We start from the raw sequence: 8,089 nt of genomic DNA on the forward strand, positions 1-8,089 counted from the left end.
TCCCCTCACTCTCAATCTGAAGGTGTCCTCAGGTCTAACATGAGTCTCTTGTAGACAGCAAATAGATGCGTCTTGTTTTTTTATCCATTCTGATACCCTATGTCTTTTGGTTGGCGCATTTAATCCATTTACATTCAGTGTTATAGAAAGCTACGGGTTTAGAGTCATTGTGATGTCTGTATGTTTTATGCTTGTAGTGATGTTTCTGGTACTTTGTCTCACAGGATCCCCCTTAGGATCTCTTGTAGGCCTGGTTTAGTGGTGACAAATTCCTTCAGTTTTTGTTTGGGAAGACCTTTATCTCTCCTTCTATTCTAAATGACAGATTTGCTGGATAAAGGATTCTCGGCTGCATATTTTTTCTGTTTAGCACACTGAAGATATCGTGCCAATCCTTTCTGGCCTGCCAAGTTTCAAAAGAGAGATCAGTCACGAGTCTTATAGGTCTCCCTTTATATGTGAGGGCACGTTTATCCCTTGCTGCTTTCAGAATTTTCTCTTTATCCTTGTATTTTGCCAGTTTCACTATGATATGTCGTGCAGAAGATTGATTCAAGTTACGTCTGAAGGGAGTTCTCTGTGCCTCTTGGATTTCAATGCCTTTTTTCTTCCCCAGTTCAGGGAAGTTCTCAGCTATTATTTCTTCAAGTACCCCTTCAGCACCTTTCCTTCTCTCTTCCTCCTCTGGGATACCAATTATGCGTATATTATTTCTTTTTAGTGTATCACTTAGTTCTCTCATTTTCCCCTCATACTCCTGGATTTTTTTTATCTTTCTCTCAGCTTCCTCTTTTTCCATAACTTTATCTTCTAGTTCACCTATTCTCTCCTCTGCCTCTTCAATCTGAGCCGTTGTGGTTTCCATTTTGTTTTGCATTTCATTTAAAGCATTTTTCAGCTCCTCCTGACTGTTCCTTAGTCCCTTGATCTCTGTGGCAAGAGATTCTCTGCTGTCCTGTATACTGTTTTCAAGCCCAGCGATTAATTTTATGACTATTATTCTAAATTCACTTTCTGTTATATTATTTAAATCCTTTTTGATCAGTTCATTAGCTGTTGTTATTTCCTGGAGATTCTTCTGAGGGGAATTCTTCCGTTTGGTCATTTTGGAGAGTCCCTGGAGTGGTGAGGACCTGCAGGGCACTTCCCCTGTGCTGTGGTGTATAACTGGAGTTGGTGGGCGGGGCCGCAGTCTAACCTGATGTCTGCCCCCAGCCCACCCCTGGGGCCACAGTCAGGCTGGTGTGTACCTTCTCTTCTCCTCTCCTTGGGGCGGGATTCACTGTGGGGTAGTGTGGCCATCTGGGCTACTTGCACACTGCCAGGCTTGTGGTGCTGGGGATCTGGCGTATTAGCTGGGGTGGGTAGACAAGGTGCACGGGGGGGGCAGGAGGGGCAGGCTTAGCTCGCTTCTCCTTAGGTGATCCACTTCAGGAGGGGCCCTGTGGCAGCAGGAGGGAGTCAGATCCGCTGCCGGAGGTTTGGCTCCACAGAAGCACAGAGTTGAGTGTTTGCGTGGAGGGAGCAAGTTCCCTGGCAGGAACTGGTTCCCTTTGGGATTTTGGCTGGGGGATGGACGAGGGAGATAGCGCTGGCGAGCGCCTTTGTTCCCCGCCAAGCTGAGCTCTGCCGCCCGGGGGCTCAGCAGCTCTCCCTCCCTTTGTCCTCCAGCCTTCCCACTTTCTGAGCAGAGCTGTTAACTTATGACCTTCCAGATGCTAAGTCGCTAAGTCTCGCTTGCTGTCAGAACACACTCCGTCCGGCCCCTCCGCTTTTGCCAGCCAGACTCAGGGGCTCTGCTGGGCTGGCAGGCTGCCCCTCTGCCCCGGCTCCCTCCCACCAGTCCGTGGAGCGCACACCTCCTCGCCGCCCTTCCTACCCTCTTCTGTGGGCCTCTTGTCTGCGCTTGGCTCCGGAGACTCCGTTCTTCTAATCCTCTGGCGGTTTTCTGGGTTATTTAGGCAGGTGTAGGTGGAATGTAAGTGATCAGCAGGATGCGCGGTGAGCCCAGCGTCCTCCTACACCGCCATCTTCCGTTCCCCCATTTTTTTTCTTTTTTAATCAGTACAGCATGTTAGGCCAAGGGACCAATCCTTGCCTTCTCAATTCCTCCTGCCTCCTAGGACTTCCAGAGTGAGAGGAATTAGAGTCAGGATTTATAGATGTTTGCTTACACAGTGACTTCCATGGTCTTGCCCCATGTATCCCTTAAGGGTGAGGCTTTGGTTTTTGACCACAGAGGTATGCTCATTCATTGGTATATCTTTTCAGTGGCTAGTCCCAAATATGATACCCCATTAAAATCCTACTGCACATATCAAGGTGGTTCCAAAAACTTCTCTTATTTCAGATTTACATCCAAAGAATCAGTATGTTCTGTGCCTACTCAGACTCAGCTCACAAGCCTACTTGTAAAACACTTTGAGAGTATGGTGAAGAAGCCTGTCAGGGAATGACCATGTACCTAAATTTCACTGTTCAAAGAGAAGGGGGTATAGCAGAGGGATCCCATGGTGAAGGTCAACCAGGAGATACCTGCAGGGAATTGGAATACTCTGAGTCAGGGGGCAGATAGGTGATCCTGGAAAGTCTGTTCCACTGGGAGCACGGTACAGTGTCCAGAGGAGGACACACCAAAGAGCCGGCCAGCAGGTCAGTTTCCAGAGTTGGACAGGAGGGCAACTGGGAAAGACTCAGGGGATGGGCACCATAATGTGGGCAAGTGTTGGGACTGTACACGTGTGCCAGTTACTGAGCAGAGGCAGCTCTCAAGGAACCCTGGGGTGAGGCAGCAGCACTTTGGGTCAACGAATGTCACATACAACCCCCAAATGGCGTGTGATTCTCATTTTCACGTTCCTTCTCTGTATCTATCTGGTTTTCATACTTTGGCTACAAGGTCCTTTTTTTAAATGGAGAAGCGTTGTGGGGTAATAAGAGAAATGAGTTAACAGAACATTAGGGAGGAGTAGAATAGCATGGGCTCTAGAAGAATCCAAACAGGAGGTTTAGTTCCAACTCTGTACATTCTAAGCCTATGAATTTATGCACATTCACAAACTTTCTAAGTCTTATGTTCTTCATCTGTGAAATGGGCTTGATAAGCCTTGTGTTGTATGTGTGACTGTTAGAAAGTATGTATTATATATAAAGCCCTTGGTACAGTGAGTGGTATGCCTTGGGTCTTTGATGATTGGCAGTTATTACTATGTTTATTTTGACCCCAGACATTGGTGCCTTCCTCTCTGGGATTTGTTTACCCAGGAGATGTCAGAGAATATGCAGTGCTGTAGGACACGGCATACCAAACCAGTCCAAATGGCTGCTTAACAAAAAAACCTTGGTAAATCTAACCCAGTAGAGGATAGATTATTTAATCTGGGCTTGGGAGAGTATTTCTCAACTGAATGCAACTCAGAATTCCTAGAATTTGTGTCAAGGACCAACTCCTTCCCTCCTTCCCAGTTGTCCTTCCAATAACCCATCCCTATCTTCATTTACTTACCTCCTCCAAAAATCTAGGTCTTGCTTAGAGCTTGCCAAACTATACTGAACATAACTTATTCAATGAATAGTATAGGCTCTGGATCTGCAAACTCAGGGCAGAGTTCCAGCCCTGTGGCTTTTGGGTATCTCACCTCAACGAAGTATCACCCTTATTTCTCACAAACTCCTTGAAGATGGTGTTCATGAAACACCTAATTTGTGCATTGTGTTCAACTGCACTTGGATAAGGATGCAGGGTATCTTCCATTTTTTGTTCCAGGTGGGATCTGGTTAACCCATAATCCCAAAGAAGCCGCTAAGAATAGTTTTCCATCCTAGGCTTTAATCTCTCAACTGTGAGACATACCATCTGAGGATCTGACCCCTGGTCACCACTCTCATAGCCTCGGCTCATGTATTACAGCTTAATTTACAATTATCTCCCAGTGAAAGACTTGCTGTTTCCCAAGGTCACAGCCTGTCTTGTCTTGGGACATTTTACTTGACTGCCTTCATATGGACCCCCCAACTCTTCATTCCTTTTTACTTTTTCTTTTGGTATTAAAGGATACCTACCATTGTCTTTACATGATTGTTGATCCTAGCATCTAAAATTATATGGGCAGGCAGTGAGTCTTGTTTATCCTGGCATCCCCACTACTAACACAGTGCTTTCCAAAATGCAGATGGATGAACTAATATTTGGGGAAAAAATAAGCCTGTGTACATGGAATGTAATTTATTAAGGTTTATTTCTCATACATTTGTTTTAATTTGAAAGAGAGAGAGAGAGAGTTTGGGAGAGGGGCAGAGAAGAGAGAGAGAGTGAGAGAATCTTAAGCAGGCTCCATGCTCAGCATGGAGCCCAATGCAGGACTTAATCCCACGACCCTGGGATCATGACCTGAGCCAAAATCAAGAGTTGGGCACTCACCTGACTGAGACACCCATGCACTTCTCTCATATATTCTTAAATAATCTAAGTAAATACATGTGTGTGTCACTAAATTTTACAGAATGGGAGATTAAAAGGGTTAAGGAAAGCTAAGAATTGACCATCTTGACCCCAATTATTTTACTGCTGAGTTCTTTGATAGTTCCAAAGAAATGCCTATTTGAATATCATTTATCTTTTCCAGATCACAAAATAAGATGGTCAGTTTTACAAATTTGTTTTACAAACAAACAAAACTAGTATTCTTAAATTTCATAAATGGCAATAAATGTATGACCAGTGTTATTCATAAACTTAGATCCTGGAGTTGATAAAATGCTACATTAAAGGGAACAACATTTGAAAATGAACTCTCCCTTCCATGAAGAAGATAAACCTCCATGTTAGCCATATAGAAGAGGGACACAGAGACGTTATACATTGTGTTCCCTATAGCCACACCCCAGCCCTCCACTACTTAGAAGACTAATTGTTAATTTTAATGACAAACTGAAGAATCTGCTTCTGACTTCACTAGGGATGGGAGACGCTGCTGGATCTGGCACTGGAATGAACCCTCTCGGTGGCAGTAGTGCTGGCCCTGTTTGTGCCTCCAGTTCAGGCTCTCTCTGCTTCATCTCTCAAAGCCTCCTCATAATGGAATGGGAAGCACCTGGGGTCAGACTCATGGATCTTGGTTAAAAACTCCAGCAATTTCATGTTGCTGGTTTCACTGTGGGCTCTGTGGCCCCAAAGGAATTCTTAGCATGGAGAATCACTTTTGGGTACCTGGTGGTCCTCCAAGTACTTTTCTTGCACCAAATCTTTGGTGATGAACTTCCTGGGCTTCCCAAAAATGGAGTGTTTCCTCCCAGAATATAGGTCCCTCATATTCAGCACTTCTCAGATCTCCTCAGTGGCACAATTGCCCTTCATGAAGATCACACTGAGGATAGTTATCAGGAGGCTGGTCTTGGGCATGCTCTCTTCACCCCAGAGCCTCAAATCATAAGCAAGTCCTAGTTTGTTGACAAGGGCATAACTGTGGCTGGTGGGGTCCACCTTCTTCACATCACACCAAAGACCAGCTCCATGTGCTCAGAGGCTCTCCTGAGGATCTCAAGGAAGTTGTCCTTGCACTCTTTGATGACAACATCAATCATGTGTGCCTTTTTGATGGGCTCTTTCATTTGATACTTGCGCAGCAGGAACTGCACCAACAAAGTCACCTTCTCATCTAGAGGGTCTACAGGCAAGTTCTCAGTGTCTGACAGGGCCTTTGATGAAGAAGCTGAACTATCTTCCTTTTCTTGGCTGGTGGAGCTCTCATCTGATTTGCTTGGCGAGGTGGCTGTGATGACAGTGTAAGATGAATAGGCACTCTGAGGACTCTGGGGAGTACTGGGTATTCTAGCAGCCAGAGCTTCCTCCATATTGCCAGGCATAAGAGGACAAGGTGAGGGAGAGGTCCCCTCCACATCCTTGGAGACCTGTGTGGCCTCAAGGCCCTGGATCTCATTGTGGGCATAGTGTTGTTCCTGTGTGCAACGTGGAATTTCCTGATCCTGAGACATCCTCACTCTTGTCGGTGGAGCAGGCAGGAGGGTGGATGATAGGGGATCATAACCTAGGAGTAAAGGGAGGATGTGAGTGGCCTCATCTGGTAAACTCAACTGTGGCAGCTCTGATGAACAGTGCCTCCACCTTCCCTGAGGACAGTACTCTAGAGCCTCACAGATCTCCTGTGCTGTCATGTAAGAAGCTGGAAGAGGGAGTGAGAAAGCTCCTCAGGGTGCAGCCAGCTGACACAGCCAAGGTTTCCCACAGCTGACAATAGGACAGGTAGGATCCATTAGGCTCTGTGGATCTTAGTCTCTGTGGGATCTTTTCTCTTTTAGAGTGAGTAGTCCCTTCCGTCTTTCATTAAAATCCTCAGTGTGACCCCAGGGAGTATCTGGGACTCTATCTATAGACCCAAGGATTATCACCTCAGGAGACCTTAGTCTCCTTGAGTCATTTGAGTTAAAAGAAAGGGCCTGCTTCTGATTCACAACTCTTCTCAGAACCTCTCAGCCAGGAAAGTCACAGGAATGACAGATAATGTGGGAAAAGAAGTAAGGGGGTGCCTCATTAAGCTACACCTTCCTGGGCCTCCCAGAGTTGCTCGAGGAAGCCAGCTGTCTGTTGGGGCTCTATTGTTCTTTTTTTTAATGTTTTATTTATTTTAAGAAAGAGAGAGAGAGAGGTACAGAGAGCATCCCAAACAGGCTCTGCACTGGCAGTCAAGAGTCCATTGTGGGGCTAGAACTCATGAACTGCGAGATCATGACCTTAGATGAAATCGACAGTTGGATTCTTAACCAACTGAGCCACCCAGGTGCCTCGGGGGCTCTGTTGTTCTGGCATGTGTGGTACCCTCTACCTCAGGGTCATAAATTTGACCTTGACAGAGACTAAGATACTTAGTATGCTAATCTGAGACAACAGCCTTCAGACTCCTAAAGCCAAAGTCAGAAAACACCAAAGTCCAACAACTGTTGCAGGGCCTACCAGTGTGACAACATAAACAGGGCTTGGTAGGGCCTGTGCTATTCTGGAGTGTTTGATTCCTCCTAGTCCTTACCAGCATCTTACTTAGATTCCTAGCAGGGGGTCTGGGATTCCCTTTTATGTTTACTTGAGGCCGCACCTCTCAAACAATGTCCTCACCACCCTCACACTCTCTAGGCAAAAGTCAGGGGAAGTCACTCCTGGCCACCCCATCCTCTTCCCAGGGCAGACATCAGTTCTGAGGGGCCTTCTCTATTCTGGTGGAAAGTCCTCCTTATTCCTTATTCAGCATTTTACCTTGACTCCTGGCAGGGTCTGGGACTCCTCCCTCTGCTCACCTGAGGCTGCCTTCCTCAGAACAGATCTCCCCTCCCTGAAAACTCAAAGTAGAAGTCGGGGGGGGGGGGGCAACTCAGTCTTACAGCTATTATAGGGCCTCCCAGAGCTCATGGTAGGGACTGGGCTCTTATCTAGGGGATCCCTCTGTTATGAAGTGGGTAGTTGCATCAGTCTCCACTCAGAGCCTTATGGCGAGAGTTGGCAGGCCTGCCATTTCTGCCTCTGCTGAGACCTCCCTCAGAACAAAGTACTCACCACCCTTAGATTCTGAAAGCAGAGTCATTGGATGCCAATTACAGCTACTCCTGCCCAACACCTCCCGGGGTGCCAATAGGGTTCAGGGTCTGTACAGTCCTTTCCAGTGTGGAGTGGATGTTCGTTCAATCTTCACTCAGCATCTTACCTTAAATGTGGTAGAGGCTAGGACAACTCCTCTCTTAACTGAAGGCTGCACTCAGACTCCTGAGGAAAAGCAAAGGGAAAGGACTTCCAGGCCTGCCCTCTCCCTACTCCCAACTCAGCCTCGACCCACCCACGGCTGACAGTAGACCTGTAAGTGGCCCCTCCATGCTGGCAGAAGGATCCCCTCAGTCCTTACTCAGTCGTCCCTCTGTTGACTTGCGGCCATACCCCTCAGACAAAGGCTCTCACACCCTCAGATTCCTGAGGCCCCAGTCATTGGGTGCCTCAGGCTGACAGTTACTCAAGGGGTTTCCTGGGATGACAAAAGGGACAGAGCTTTACTCAGTGGGGCCCCCCTATTCTGGTGGTGTTGGTTTC

At 46.9% G+C, this 8,089-nt stretch overlaps 1 pseudogene; it reads right to left on the reverse strand.

Moving 5' to 3' along the window:
• Positions 1-5,038: 5,038 nt before the first annotated feature.
• LOC145713816 (melanoma-associated antigen B16 pseudogene) lies at positions 5,039-5,994 on the reverse strand (annotated as a pseudogene).
• Positions 5,995-8,089: the final 2,095 nt, after the last annotated feature.

The sequence above is a fragment of the Panthera onca genome, chromosome X, assembly GCF_046562875.1.
Source record: "Panthera onca isolate mPanOnc1 chromosome X, mPanOnc1 haplotype 2, whole genome shotgun sequence".
Lineage (NCBI taxonomy): Eukaryota > Metazoa > Chordata > Mammalia > Carnivora > Felidae > Panthera > Panthera onca.